This window comes from Nipponia nippon, unplaced genomic scaffold (genome assembly GCF_047370975.1).
Source record: "Nipponia nippon isolate SJK-2023a ecotype South Korea unplaced genomic scaffold, ASM4737097v1 scaffold_3, whole genome shotgun sequence".
NCBI lineage: Eukaryota > Metazoa > Chordata > Aves > Pelecaniformes > Threskiornithidae > Nipponia > Nipponia nippon.
In genome coordinates this window covers 98417103-98432246 of record NW_028262347.1, presented here as the reverse complement: position 1 = coordinate 98432246, position 15144 = coordinate 98417103, and the positions used below count along the sequence as shown (strand labels likewise).

At 36.2% G+C, this 15144-nt stretch overlaps 1 protein-coding gene across 1 annotated transcript in view; it reads right to left on the bottom strand.

Annotated features, from left to right (window-relative positions):
- Positions 1-15144, bottom strand: part of RASGEF1A (RasGEF domain family member 1A) — a 179947-nt gene that overhangs the window by 124770 nt on the left and 40033 nt on the right. The gene's annotated exons all lie outside the window — the stretch shown is intronic.

The window sequence follows — 15144 nt, the reverse complement described above, 5'->3', positions numbered from 1 at the left end:
AATTCATTCCTGAGGGTGCTGCAGTTGTATATGCTACTCCATCCCTTGCATGCTTGGTAGAAAAGGAATTTAATATTATTAATTTATGCATATGTTCCTGTTACCGTATCTTCCCTTTTTGCCACCAGTGGCTGCTCATATCTGTATTTATTTAATGAGTTATCATAATGATGTAGTGTATAAGCTCTTTGGTGTTTGTCTCTACTCCTTTCCTGTTTTCTTTGTGTCTGGGATGTTGCGGTTGAACCTCATACTGACTCCTAAGAAATTTGTCCTAGAAACCCTAACCACATTCTAGGTAAGTGGGCTTGGCCAGATGTTGGTTATATGCATATTAAAATCTTTAAGGGATGTTGTATTACATGGATGAATGGAATGGGAAAAGAAAAATAAGAAGGTAGTATTATGTCCTATTTGCAGAGGAGAAACTGAGACCTATCTTGGAGAGTATTTGACAGAGGTAGGAATTACACTTGTGTACCAGAGTTAGTAGTCCAGTGCCCACAGTTCTATCATCTATTTTAATAATAATAATAATAAGGATCATTAACCAAGCCTGGATGTGTTTGATGCCCTAATTTGGTAAGGACCTGTGGCTTATGAGACATGGCTTTGAGTGTGGCTCTTGTGCTTGTCAAATGCTACATAAGGATGAGTGATAATGCTATGTCAGGGATTAGACAGCGGCTGCTAAAGGTACCAAAGGTAATCCTGCCTTAGGAACAAGTCACGTGCCCTTACTATTCGTGCTTTGCGCTGGAACGAAGGAGCCTCAGGAGTTGTGTCTCCTCCTGCACTGGTGACACCTGCCACCTTAAGTTGTGACGATCTAGCCAAGCTAGAAATCAACGCCTCCCAAGAGAACACTTCTGTTCTACGTTAAGCTCTTTTCTTTTTCCTTTCCTCTTAGAATCCCTTCCTTTCTTTGTTTTATGTTTCCTTGTTTGCACTTCTTATTTATTTCAACTTTCTATGTCTTTGCCTCTTTTGGTGGCTTGTTTGATATATATGATTGGTAATACAGATCATGTATTTTCCCCTTTCTGATTGCTTATGGTATGTTTTCAGACTTGAACTACAATAACTTTTTTTTAACTAAATGTTACTTCAAATTCTAATTGATTCATTTAATAAAAATCTGACCATTGCTGGATATTTTAGTAAACAGCTAGCATTTACTATGATAATTGTGTATAGCACCAAATAATATAATTCCACAGAAAAAAGTGTCATTTTGTAGCAATACCATTATTTTTTGTGAACGTAGATATGTAATTAACTTTTGGAACTAGAATGGCTAATTGTTAACTGGATGTACCATGACTTCTTTTTTCTTCATTAAGAAGAAGTACTTTTAAAACATGTACTTCTGTTGCTTACATTATAAAGGATATAAAACTGTTAACAATTTTTTTCCAGTTGAGTATGGCTATTCAGCAATATGTTAAGGCCAAATGCTTGTTCAGTTTTTATTCAGACTTTAGTGAGGCAGAATTGTCATTGTCTGAGTTTTTTTTTTTTTTCTGATAAGCAATTTAGCTAAGGACTTGGTCTAAATTACAGTTATTTGCCACTAGTTAGCAAGTTTTGGCTCTATCCTCTCACTAGAGAGCCTGTGCTTTACAGAAAACCAAGCATTATCATTGTTTGTTGACTCATCAGAGACAAGTCAGCACCATATAGCGCTGCTTCTCTACAGTACTTCTGGATGCAAAGTGAAAGAACATTTAATTTGCCTGACATGCACCTCTGCCATTCAAGATGGACGCAATCAGCTGAGCATGCTACATTTATAATTTTTTAATCTAGAGACTAGGCTGTGAAAAAGTTCCTTGGTTCCCTTTAAAACCTACTGGCTAATTAATCATGGTTGCAGAGTGCTGTTGCAGGCAGCTTCTTATAACATTTGATTAATATTAAGTGCTGATATGGGGAATGTGTTACAGTGAGCAGGATCACATCTGGCAAGTCATCATGGCTACTCGCTGCTCTGCTCTGTAAGCAGTTTTTCCTCCCAAAATATGTTGACCTGATTCTATGCTGTTAAATTCTCAAGTTATAGTTACTACCTTGTAGTGTACATCATATGTCCAATTCACAGTTTGAGACTATGGGAAGCAGACATAAGCTGAGACTGCTGTGTAGGCATTTAGATCTCAGCTCACCAACTCTTTTTTTGTTTTTTAAGCAAAATGTTGTAAGTATCAGATGGGCAAATTTGTCGCTGACTGCATATTTTGTCCACATCTAATCAGCTGTGTGATTATTTTTAAACAAGTGCTTCTGAATTTAAAAGAAGATTCTGGATTCTGAATTTTATGTGATTAAATATTTAAAGAAAAAGTTGAGCTAAAATAGTTCAATGAACTAGAATGCCAGAATGCTGCTCTTAGGGAAAATGCGGCCCCATTTTTTTCTCAGCTGGGAGAGGCTAGGTACTTTCACAAGCAAATGATTTTTGTAGATTCATCTGCTTTTTATTTCACTAAACTTTCAAGCAAACTCTTCTTGTGTGGATCTCCCACACCTTTAATGTGTGAAGCATTTCTCTCTGTATATCACATAGCAAAACAAATTCTTGCAGAACATACACATTCCTTAAAAAAAAAAAAAATCACACCAAACCAAAAAAAGAAAATCAGGTTTTTTTTGTTTGTTTGTTTGAGTCCTTTCTACATTAAGGCAAAACTAGGAATGGCAAGTGACTAGCATTAAAGAAAAATATTTTAATTAATACCTGAAAGGCAGTTGTGTAACACTAATTTTTGTATTATAATTTTCTATGATGTAACTAAGAATCCCATGAAACCGCTCAGCAAGGACTAAATACATCATAATTTCAAGCATAAATTCCATGAGACTATCTTTCAGGTGTTTAAAGACAGAAACTAGACCATAGGTCTTTTAGGTTGCTTGATGGATGTACCTTTGAAACATTAAAGGTTTTAATTCTTATTATAGGTTGAAATGCTTGCAAAGTACAATTGAATATGTTACAGATTATTAAGGGGGTTTTGTTGTTTTGAGAGAGAAGATTGTACTTGATGCCCCTTTAAGTTAGGGCTGAGACTTAGCCTGCCAGAATATATTAGTTCACTTTCAGTAGCTAAGTTTTAGCCTAATGCAAACTGGAAGGAAGGGGTCTTGGGTACCACAACAGCACAATATCTGTTTGCGTAATGTGCTGTGATAAGCTTTGATATCTGTCACTATTTATGTATGTGCATATTAATTGTTAACTATATCAACATTCATGATGGTAAACTTGTTACACATTTTACCATCTGTGCTTCATATTGTTTTCTTCTTCTATTTTTTTTTTCCCCTAACATCGCTGCAATAAGGAAAACTCGACTTGGAGTTAACAGAAAAGAATTTGTACCACATTTCTCTCTGAGCCATGGAGGGAAGGATTGGCATGATGTCAATATGAGTGCTAGTAACCAATTGTGAGTCTTTTCATGATAGGTAATGAGAGTTTTCCTTGTCCTCAATTCAGAGCTATTTTCAATACTGACTCAGAATGGGCTAACACCAAGATTTATAATCAGCTTTCATCCTTTCCCATTGCTTGCATCGGGGTGTATTCTCTTAACCATGAAAGCAATAAAATAGTCATTTGTAAAAGCAAAGCTATCCTGGTAATCATGCTGAATTATTCCCATAACCCATGTCAATGGAAGGAAAACACATGACTTAATAGTACTGCAGCATTGTAAAAATTAGTTCTCCAGCAAGATTAATAGGTTGCTTATAGCAAAGTGGTGCTTTTCAGATGGGCCAGACCAAACAGCATTAAGACATTTTATACTTGTTCTATCTTGACAACACAATCCTGATAGCACTGAGGTTTTAAAATTTAATGAACATGGATGTTACTATCTATTCAAGTATATAGTCTAAAATAGCAAAGGATTTCTTACCACCCCGTACTCCATGAACTAATGCTTTTATGACTCAGATAGGTAAGTCTGTTTATATGACATAACAGGACTTAGACCATATTTTGATATGATAAAAGATAATTCCTCTTAGCTGGAGACAATATAAAGTCTAAACATGCAAGATGGGGACTGAAGTATAGGAAGAAGGGGTAAGTTGTTCTTTATCACAATAGAAGAGTGTTGGAAAAGATACCGTAACCTTTGTCTCTGGAGTGCCCTGTCTGTTCTTCTTGAAACATAGCCCACCAAAGGTAGCTTTTAATTTCCTGAATTAAGCTAATAAGTGCAGAGCAGCAATATAAAAGAAGTAAATTTTATTAGCAGAACCCATGAAATTGGTACAATAAGCATATGTGCAAGCTGTATACGTCTCTGCTACCTTATTCAGCATCTACTTGTATCTGCAAATATTTCAAAGCTAAGATGCTCACAGCCAGAAACTGCTCATCCTTAAAGGTGCCGGATGTAAAATCCTTGTTAGGGCTGAAAAGCATCCCTGGGATCAGGAATTGTAATCCAATCATGTAATAGGATTGATATAAGTATAATCCTATTACTAACTCATGTGCTTGCATGTCAGAATGAGCAGTGAGTAAAGGCTAGAAGATGTTTGGGTCATGTTGCTCTTTCAAAACAGATAATCAATGTGCACCATTGTAATATACACTGATTTAAAAGGCGGATTTTGGTGTAGGCAGCAACTTCATGCCAGAAATTAATTTTGCTAAAGGTTCTGAGCTATCAGTTGTTGGGGTTTTTCTCCCCCTCTCTTTTCTCCTTCAGCAATATTAAAAAGGAAGGCTGAAATGATTTTTTTTTTTTTTTTTAATAAACCTCATTGCCCATGATAGATGCAAACCAGCAAATGATACCGTATGAAGTAAACCCCCATATAGTGTCAGAAGGGGGATATCATCTATCTGTGAAGAATATACCATTGTATGCAGCTGATAAGAATAAAGCTAAATGGCTCATGTCATGTAATTAGCACAGTTATAGTATATTAATCCCTTAACAACGTAAAAGCCAGCAAGCATTTGTTGAAAGCCAAGTATATATGGTGATTGACCTGGATTGCCGAGTCTCTTGAATTGTAGTCATGAAGAGGCTAGCAAATTAAGTGCCTTTGCCCTTTCCTGACACATTAGTCTTGCAAAGCAGACACTGTGAACATTTAATGCAAGTAACATGCCAAAGAAGTGCTGGCAGTAGCTTTTTTTGGCCCACTTCTTGTCATTGATTCTATGATCAGTCTTGAGGTAGGAAACACCCAAAAAGGGACTGCACTCCACACTTTTTCTAGTTTTGAAGCCTGAACCAAGATAAAAGTATTACAGTAGGCCAATAAATTTCCTTTGGAAGTTTCCTTTCTCAAAACACACTAGGTATCGAATTCCTTCGTGTACCTGATTTTGTTTAAGAAGTAATGCTAAATGTGTTTTTCGGGTACAGTATAATGCAGGATGTTTTGTTCTGTCAGTCTATGTGGTATAACTATCGACTATGTTAATTTGATTTTGGTGAACAAACTTCTAACCTGTGCCCTCATAAGTAAGCATGCATGCAAACATATTTATATGTGCAAATGCTACTTTAATTATAATTAAATAAGTAGGAAGTGAGACTGTATTATCTGCTCAGCCGTTGACATGGTGTTCCCAGTTCAGGGTCTGCAAAGCCTTGTGGGGAATCTTTGTGCTACTGCCACCCACTAGATACCTCATTGCTGTCTTCAGGTGGCAATGTGCATTCCAAGTGGGAAAACATTTGAATTGCCATCCTATCAGCGTATCGGTATCTGGTAAAGCAGGAGCAAAAATAACTGTAAAAAACAAAACAAAAAAAACCAAACCCCAAAACAAAACAAACACCAAGGTGTGTGCCTCTTGAACATCTAGAGGTCTATCAGTCTGTACTCTGTTGACTAGAAAAGTTTTTTCCAGCTTTGGTCTAAGTAGTGAGATACTCTGCAAATACTTGAAGACTGGTAGATGTTGAGGATGTGCATTAGTTATGTTGCTATCTAGAGTTATCTTGACTTCAGTATTTATCTTCTCTATTCAGGAGACTTAATACAGTAGAAAGAGACAATCCCTCATTAAAAAAGTTCAATAGTCTAAGCAGACAAAGGATTTATATTCTTTCTAAAGGTAGCATTGGGAAAAGAGGCAGAGAAAAGCTTGGAATTTAGTCCACGTCTTTTGAATCCCCCCAAAATACTTATGATCTCAAGACTCTCAGGTCTCTAGAATATTTAATTCAGTACATTCACATTTTATACTTTCATCCTGAAGCAGCCTATTTTGCACCATTACAATCTGGACATAGAGAAATTCATTTTGTGGGTGGACAACAGAAATAGTTGTCTGGTATTAGTGTGATTTATGTTAAAGGCTAATATTAGGTAAATGCGCAGTATTTCACAAATCTCACACCTTTTCTAAACCTAGTTGAGGAACTCACTGTGATTTGTCCTCATCATTCTTGAATTATCTCCTGATATAAATATATGATTTATCAGTGGTGACAGATGCTGCCTTGGCTTTGCAGTTCCTATTATGTTAATGCATCATAGTTTGCTGGAAAACGGCTTTTCTCAAATGGCCTGTCCTTGTTCAACAGCAGTGAATTATTGTTTCACTACCTTTAGTTTCTTCTTATAATTACCTTTCAAATGTGCTGTAGGAACATAAGGGGCAAACAAACTCATTTTACAGTAACCTGAAAATAAAACCATTTCCAGAACAAAACTGACAGTTAATACCAAGCAGTAGTGCAATTTGCTGCCACTAGAGAGAGTCATGAAATGAATTACCCATGGCCATGAAATATTGATGAATAACTAACGCTACCTCACTTCATTGTTTTCGTATATAGTGTGCGCAAAGGTGTCTAGAAGAAGGGTGGGAGAAGGGAACAGAACAGCTTTCAAAGTTTACTGACAAAGTTTACTTTCTTATCTCCTTTAACTATTTTCTTGTGTTTTCTGATTAGTCACGTAGGTTACTTATCACTTCCTGATGACTACTTTTATGTAGTTTACCAATTTTTAGATTATGTGATCTACTCTACGATCTGTTCTAGTTCATCTTTCAAAAATAACAGTGTTCAACATCTCCATGCTCCTAATCCAAGTCTTTGTAGACATTGCTAGTGGATGTCTATGTTATATGGTGTATCATAAGGAAGCTCATCAAAAGGTTCATTTTTTTAGGTAGCAATGAGTGGTACTGGAAAAAAAATGTTCCTATTCCTTTTATAATCAAACAGTATGGATAACTATAACATAGTACTGAACCGTATGCTTTCATTATATTTACTTGTTTCGCAAAATGTTCAGCCTTTAATGCTTTAAGAAAAAGATTTATGCAGGTCAGAGCTACAAAAATCTCATTTTGTTACCCCAAGTTTCTTTAGAGCATCTATCCTTGTAAATGTGGCTAGATAATAATTGTTTTCTACCAAGCAAAATTGTTATTTTAACTCTTATTTAAAAAAAAAAAAATCTTTAGGGTAAAACTATTTTGTAACCGTAGAGTAATCTTTTTAGTCAAATGCTGATGATGTGCCTAGTGTATCTGAAATCAAACCCATATATTTTGCAACATACCATTATTTTTTATAGATAAATGTTGGCTGTACGAATACAGGAAACTATCATAATTTTAAAAACTGAAAAATAGTATTTAGCTTATGCGTAGAGCTCTTGAAATCCATGCAGTTATACATTTTACTCTCTGTTAAAATTGAGATGTCTGTGGCACAAAGAAGGATGGCTTGTTGCAGGTGGCCCATCAATGCAGAGGCAGAACTAAGAATTGAGCCCTATGTTCTGGAGACCCAGTGTGTTAGTGCTTCTATGATTTGGGTAGCAGAAATTTATCAGAAAAGGAAATTCGAAAGAAGATTCATTTTTTCAATGTTTATCACATTATTTTCTAGAACTATGAGCTTTATGATGCTCGCAGGAAGGTCATTGTGTAGGGGCAACTGGGGAAACCTTGGGATCAGGGAGAACGATGGATGACGGGGCTTCTCACAGTAAACAGTTGCAAAGACTTTTTAGAGTGTTTTTTGGAGAAAAGCAGAAGAGAAACGATACAAGGACAAATTTTACCTTAAAAACCAAGAAAAATTCCCCAAACAAACGAACAAAAAAAACCTGCAAGGCAGCAGGACCTGGGTTTTGCAAGGAAATCTTGGCTCTATCAACAGGATAAGAAAAACAGTCTAAACCTTAGGAAGGTCTGCAATAATAATACAAGTATTTCTGACTTAGGATGATTCTTCTAAAAGGAAAAATGATCCCACAAGCATGTGGTATTGTTTGCAATCACACACACAATTTCTGTATAATGCCAGTTTTCTTTTTCTAGATGCTTTGCTACACACAAATTGGCAGCTATTTTTAACGAGGTCCAAGCAAGTGTGGGGTGAAGACTAGAAATAAAAGTAGTGAGAAGAATATCATAGATCAAGAGGAAACAGATCTCAGTTTGGTCAGTTATAGTGTTAATTCCTCTGCATTAACAAGACAGCTTTTTACTACTGGAGAGGAACATGGTGTAAAACTGCTAACCAATGAAGGCAGTGCTGGATTGTGGTTACCATTACAGATTGGTGGCTTTATGTGAGGGTTGGGTTTGAGGTTTTTCTTTTGCTTTCTTTTGGTTTAGTATTTCAAAGCAGAGAATTATTGGATTAGTGTTTCCTACTTTATTAATGTCAGGATGTTCTTTCTGTTCCAACAAGCTTTTACGTTTTAAGAAACCAGCAGGTCTGAAAGCTGTATTCATTGAACAAATTATGCTGAGGTTTTCCTCTACCGCCAGTGATAGCAGTTGTTTAAAAAATAAAGAGAGATAAATAAAAAGCCCTTTGACCAAATCAATACTTAGATAAGGGATATTTATGCAGCTCTTAATTTAATTTACACAGGACCAGATTTATCTTCCCTGAGAAACCAATCCTATGGTTAGAGGAAGAAGGCCTGCAAGCATATGGTGCTTTGCTAAATGTGTCAGAGACTCAGGACTTCATGCTTCAAAAAGTTGTTGGTATAGTTACAGGTCAGCTCTACAGAGAGTTACATTGTAATTAAAATTTCAAAAAAGCAGGCCTACCTAAGTCCTAAGATTGATGATCTTGTTTGAAAAAAAGATAAAATAGAATTATAGAATGGTATGGGTTGGAAGGGACCTTAAAGATCATCTACTTCCAATCCCCCTGCCATGGGCAGGGACACCTTCCAGTAGACCAGTTTGCTCAAAGCCCCATCCAGCCTGGCCTTGAACGCTTCCAGGGATGGGGATCCACAGCTTCTCTGGGCAACCTGTTCCAGTGCCTCACCACCCTCATAGTGAAGAATTTCTTCCTTATATCTAATCTAAATCTACCCTGTTTCAGTTAAAGCCATTACCCCTTGTCCTATCACTATGTGCCCTTGTAAAAAGTCCCTCTCCAGCTTTCTTGTAGGCCCCCTTCAGGTACTGGAAGGCTGCTATAAAGTCTCCCCCAGAGCCTTGTCTCCTTCAAGCTGAACAACTCCAGCTCTCTAGATGCTAGTGTAATCTGTGCTCTAATCTAAATCCTACCCATCACAGTGGAAGGAATAGGAAAAGGATTTGCGGAAAAAGGGAGATACCTCACTATTTAGAAACAGATGATTGGGTTGATTTGTTGCAATTTTATCAGACTGTCATACAGTTGAGTTTTTTTACCTATAAAGATCTGGAGGAAAAGTTAAGTCCTGCTAATGGGAACACAAATATCATCTGATAGCTAGCACAGTCACATTAGCTGGTAATTGTTTCTCAAGCCGTCTAATCAGGAGCTAATTTCCACAAAACAAGTAGTGATATACTGGGAATGTGAACAGAGAGGAGCAAGGTCCTCCTTATCACTTCCTGCGGACTGTACTGAAGATAGGCTTCTCTAAGGGTCTTGCACATGGAATCAGATTTGACTGTGGCCTTCACAAAACAGATATTTTTCTCCACTCCCACTTAGAGCAATTCTTAAAAAATAAAAAAAAAAACACGTGCAGAAATTTGTATATGAGCACAATGTGTTGATTAATCTTAGTTATGTCCTTTTTCTTTTGTCTGTAGTGATTGTACCGATTGCAGTGCTATTTGTCTATTAATGTGATGTAGAGGGAAAAGCTAGTCTCTGTAAAGCTGAGGCTTGACCCTTTGACTTGCTGAATGTTCAAAACTCCCATTGACTGTACTGAAAACATTTCTATGTAATCAACTTCAATCATGTGGGGGTCTCAATAACTGCTTTCTGTGACTGACATTTTGTGTAATCTGTGTTCATGATTGATTTCAACCAGGAGATTGCCTAATTTACTCAACGTCTCTTTTCACTGACAATTGTGTAGTAAACCCCCAAATCACTTCTTATAAAATGCTCTTTGAATGTGAATTATAAACCATGGGATTGTGAAACATAGAGAAACAGCTGGTCGACGACAAATGATTTGGGAACATTATTGAAATGTTTCACTGATTTTATTTATATATTTATTTAATCTTCTTGGTATTCATCTGTACACACTGGAAGTTTAGAATTTGTTTTAGACTTTTTTTTTTAATTCATATGCTTTTACCTTTTTTCTTCTGTCTTTTTGTAAATGTACAGTGGTTGGCTTTCCTGTAGAATGGACTCCTCCTGCATTGAATTGCTGAAGCAGTGTCTCCACTAAATGCATAGAAACTGGTAAACTCAGACTTCCTTACAGTATCTTCACAATATCACAAAATAGTCATCTTTATGATATCTCCAGCTTTTGTCCCATTTGTGTTATGATTATTATAGTGAACTCATCTGCATTAAAACCTTGGTGGGTTTTTGCTTGTTACTTCAGCTAAGTTCTGCACTCTGTACTGGCAGATAGAAAGAAGTTGTTAATACTGAAGTTGCATGTATGCAGTGAAAAAAAAAAAAATCCCCTTTATCTGTTTTATCCCCCCCCCCCCAACTTAAGAGGTTAACACCCAGAGATTAATTTCTTAATACTTTGTGGCATGTCAATGTGACTAGATTGTGGGGAGTGGACTCATTTAGAAAAGTACTTGGCGAAAGTCATTTTTCAAACCTGAGATTGACCTCTACAGCGTGAGATGTTTTCCAACTTAAAGAGATAGTAACATAATTAATTTGGTAACCATCTGGGTTTTTTTTGTTACCGCCTCAGCTAAAATTAAAAAAAAGAGAAAACATAAACCTACACAATTAATTCACAGATAATCTACACAATAGTAGAAATCAAATCAATTGTAGCTATTTTTTGTCCACACCCCACCCCCCACCCCCAGCTCCAAATCCCTCTTATCCATTTTTCAGCCTAAAAATCTTCCTACCAGATCTTGGGATTGTACTCCCAGTTCAGACTTGGTGTGATGGTTCTTTGCAGCTTTCCACTCAGTTTCTCTCTTCTGTCATTCTCTCACAAATTCACAAGCATTTAAAAAAATAATAGCTAGTGAAATTCCCCTAAAATTCCCCAAGAACTTTTAATAGAAGTCATAGATACCTGACAACTAAAAAAAAAAAAAAGGATTTTTCCTTGTGCTGCTAGTTAAATCAGTATTTGCTGAATACATACAAAATATAGGTAGTATGTTTGCTACTTTTTTTTTTTTAACATCTCAACAAAAGATGCCTTAAATTCTGTTTTATTTCACTCTTTTTCTACTGAGTATTTCCAATAGGGATTGCATGCCCACTTACAGAATTATGTTATACATGTAAACGACAGCCTGATTTATTCGTAGAAAAGGTACTAAAAAAATCTGATATAACAGGTAATGTTGTTATACCAAAGAAAAGCTGATTTCCTGTCTTCACAGAGGAGCCTGGACCTGATAAGAATGTTATGTGCTGGTAGCTAAGCAGTTGTTGGGCATTACCATATATGCAGTACTGACGGTGAAACAAAAACCTGTGTGGAAGATAGCTTAATTTGATGACATAGTTGGCATTCTCTATTTTTTTGAGACAATAGAAGAAGAAAATGTTTTTTAATATCTAAATTCATTTTAAAGTATTTTTCCTGTCTTTCATTGATGCTTTTTGCATACCTGAAGGGTTACAGATTAAATGAAATACAGATTAAATGAAATAAAAAATTACAGAGTTAATCTGTAACTTTTATTCGGGAACTCTAATAATGATTTATAAAAACATTAAGATATTAATTAAACTAAATATCAACACACACCTCTGAAGAGGTATGACCGAACCCTCCAACAGCTGGTTACTGAAATGCATGATGAGATTTTGATATACCCAAATCATAATCAATTGTAGTTCAGAGAATTTAATCTGCATTTTCTACAGGTTTTGATATGCAAAACTCTGTTTTAATTAATGGCTAGTAGTCCTTTGGAGGAAAGTACATATCACTGTGTTTACCTTCTGTCAAAACACACTTCTCACTGGCTAGATAGATGTAACAGCACAGCAATACTTCATGAGACTCTAAAGTTGTGTAGCATATTCTGTCTTTAATCCTTTGCAGTTCATGCATATCATTGATACTCAATGCCATGATTCTATGGGAATGTGAAATCATGTATTAAGTGATGAAGTATTGGCCAATTAAGAGTATACTGAAGCAGACTTTAGACTGAGTTTGTGTTTAGAATTTGCAGCCACATAATTAGTAATCAAAAACTTTGCCTTCAAATGAAGCTTGTGTCTCGAGGCAGTTCTGGTAAGCTCTGTTCAGACACCTTTAACAATAAGCAGAAAATTGTCTTTCCAGTTGACATGTTGTAAATTAGGGCAGAGTAACACTCATCTGTCGTCATTGGTCGTTTGATCAAAGTATGTTTTAGAGAGCAATACAGAGATACCTTAATCCTTGTGTTACATGCTCATTACTGTGGTGGTGGTGTCATTGTGTATGGTGACACATTAACCAAGCTATGTTTGGTTCCACTTTGGTGTGGAACAGGGATTTCAGGGACCTCTTTTTAGTAAGGAAAAATTAATATATAGTATGCTGTTAACGTAGCATGCTGTTACTCAGCCATCATTATTTGGGAGCTCACTACAAGTAAAGTGGCCTTTGATTGGAGGATTCAGAAAAATAGTAACAATTTGCAAAAGTTTTCTAGTGACTGAACTGGCATGAGTTAACAAGAGTGGCAGACTGCAGAAGAATGAATCTATAACTTTAGTTTTTCCATCTAAGCTGTTTTCCTCTATTCAATCTGACTCAAAATACAAGAGATTAAACTCAAAAGACGGAAGATGCCATCGGGTTACTTAGTCTTTTGTCTGAAAATGGGAATTATTTTCAGAACTGTGATGGAATCTTTTGCCAAAATAAGTATAAAGTTTTTCACAAAATGCCAGTGCATTGATTTAGAAGTTTATCGTTTTCATCAAAGGTTGTGTTTTATGTATGTCCACCATCCAATTTCTTGTCAGAATTATAAACATTTACACCACTGCCCCCACCCTGCTTCTCTAATTGCTGATAGGGAGGAGTGATAATACCCAATCTGGATGTCGAAGATGCAAATTCAAGTCCCCACTCTGCCCAATTTGAAGCAAAGACTAAGCTTGGGAGGTCAGTCTCTGGTTAAGACAATAGAATTAACGTTAATATTATTGTAGTAATATCTTATCTTTCTGATTTAAATTTTCATGAGTTTGTTTCCATCAGTGCCCTGATTTCACTAAAGCTTGTTAAGACTTTTCAACACAACTTTTTTCCCTTGCAGAAAATGCTGGTTTGATTTTTCAATAACAAAAGCAGCTTACAGTGAATTTTCAAACTACGGTTCCCAATATTTTTAACCTGCTGAAACACTTAAGATAAAACTTGTTTTTCAGTTTAAAACATGTGAAATTTTTTCTGAATAAAATAATATGAGGGGTTTAACATCTCTCATAGTAAATTCCTTGTGTAGAGTTGTCTTAGATGGCTCTTCATAAGCGCTGTGATTCTGCACTGCAATTGATTGGACCTTTATGTAGTATTGTCTGGTATGTGCATTTTTTTAACTTCAGTACAATAATTGCACAGTACAATAATTCTGTCACTCTCAAGGCAGTTTAAGACACGTATTTAGAGGATTGCTAAGGTGCCGATAAATCTTACAGTTAGTGCTGCTAAAATTCCGCCACTAATAAAAAAAAAAAAGTTATTTCCTTTTTTTCATATTTTGGCCTTGTTTTTAACATTTAGAAAAGCAAACCCAGTTATGAAATGTAAGATATCGTTGTTCAGCCAGTCTTGTGAAAAAGCTGAATTACATTAACTTTTGCATGAACTCAGTGTCTGCAGGTTCCTGTAAGAACTATCTGTGCTGTACTGCTGCATAAGGAGATACTCTCAGTGTTCAGAATCTAATGGGAAATATGAAACAGTGGCAATAACAACATTTTCTCACAAGATTTTCTGCCAAATTCTGCAGGCTTGGGAAACTTGCAGAAACATCAGATTTTTTTTTTAATTATTTTTTTTAATACTTATTCCAAACAACCCTCAACTCATGATCTGTTTAAGGTACTCCCATCACCAGTCTAAACTCTTGGTGGTTAGCACACACAGTGTCATCTATTTTTTTCTAACCAGAAATCCCACCAAGTAATAGATAGCAAACTTTGTCATCTAAGCTGAAAGTTCACCTTTTTTCAACCAATATCAATCCTGTAGTGTAAAAAAAAAAAATATTTAGTGCATGAAATCTAGAATAGGAGGCCTTGATATTGTTACCTATCGTTGTAAGAGGATGGATAGGTCAGTGGGTAGTGGCTTGTGTAGAACAGCCTGCAGGATTGATCTGTGAAGAATAGCTGACTTGGTGTAAATTAGGGATATTTAGTTATTTATGCAAGTACCATTCTTGTAATGCTACTGTGTGAGAGTGCAGAGAAGCAGGAAGGATGCCTGGGGCAGTAGTGTTTTAACCTGTTACAGTAGGATGTGCTACAGCTTGCATGTTATAGCCCTTGTTTTTTGGAAGCGTGTTCTGAAGATGATGAAGCTGGTGCCTGGGTGCCATGTAGCTGTTGCCTGGGTGCGCTGTACAGTTCCTTCAGGTGTCATCCCTGAACTATGAGGAGCTGGGCAAGAACGATCTGGCTGTGCAATGGTTTTGAGCCATTTCATGACTGAATATTTGGATCTTTTATGTTGTCGGGCTGACTTTCAAGTTATGCTCCTAACTTGGACCCC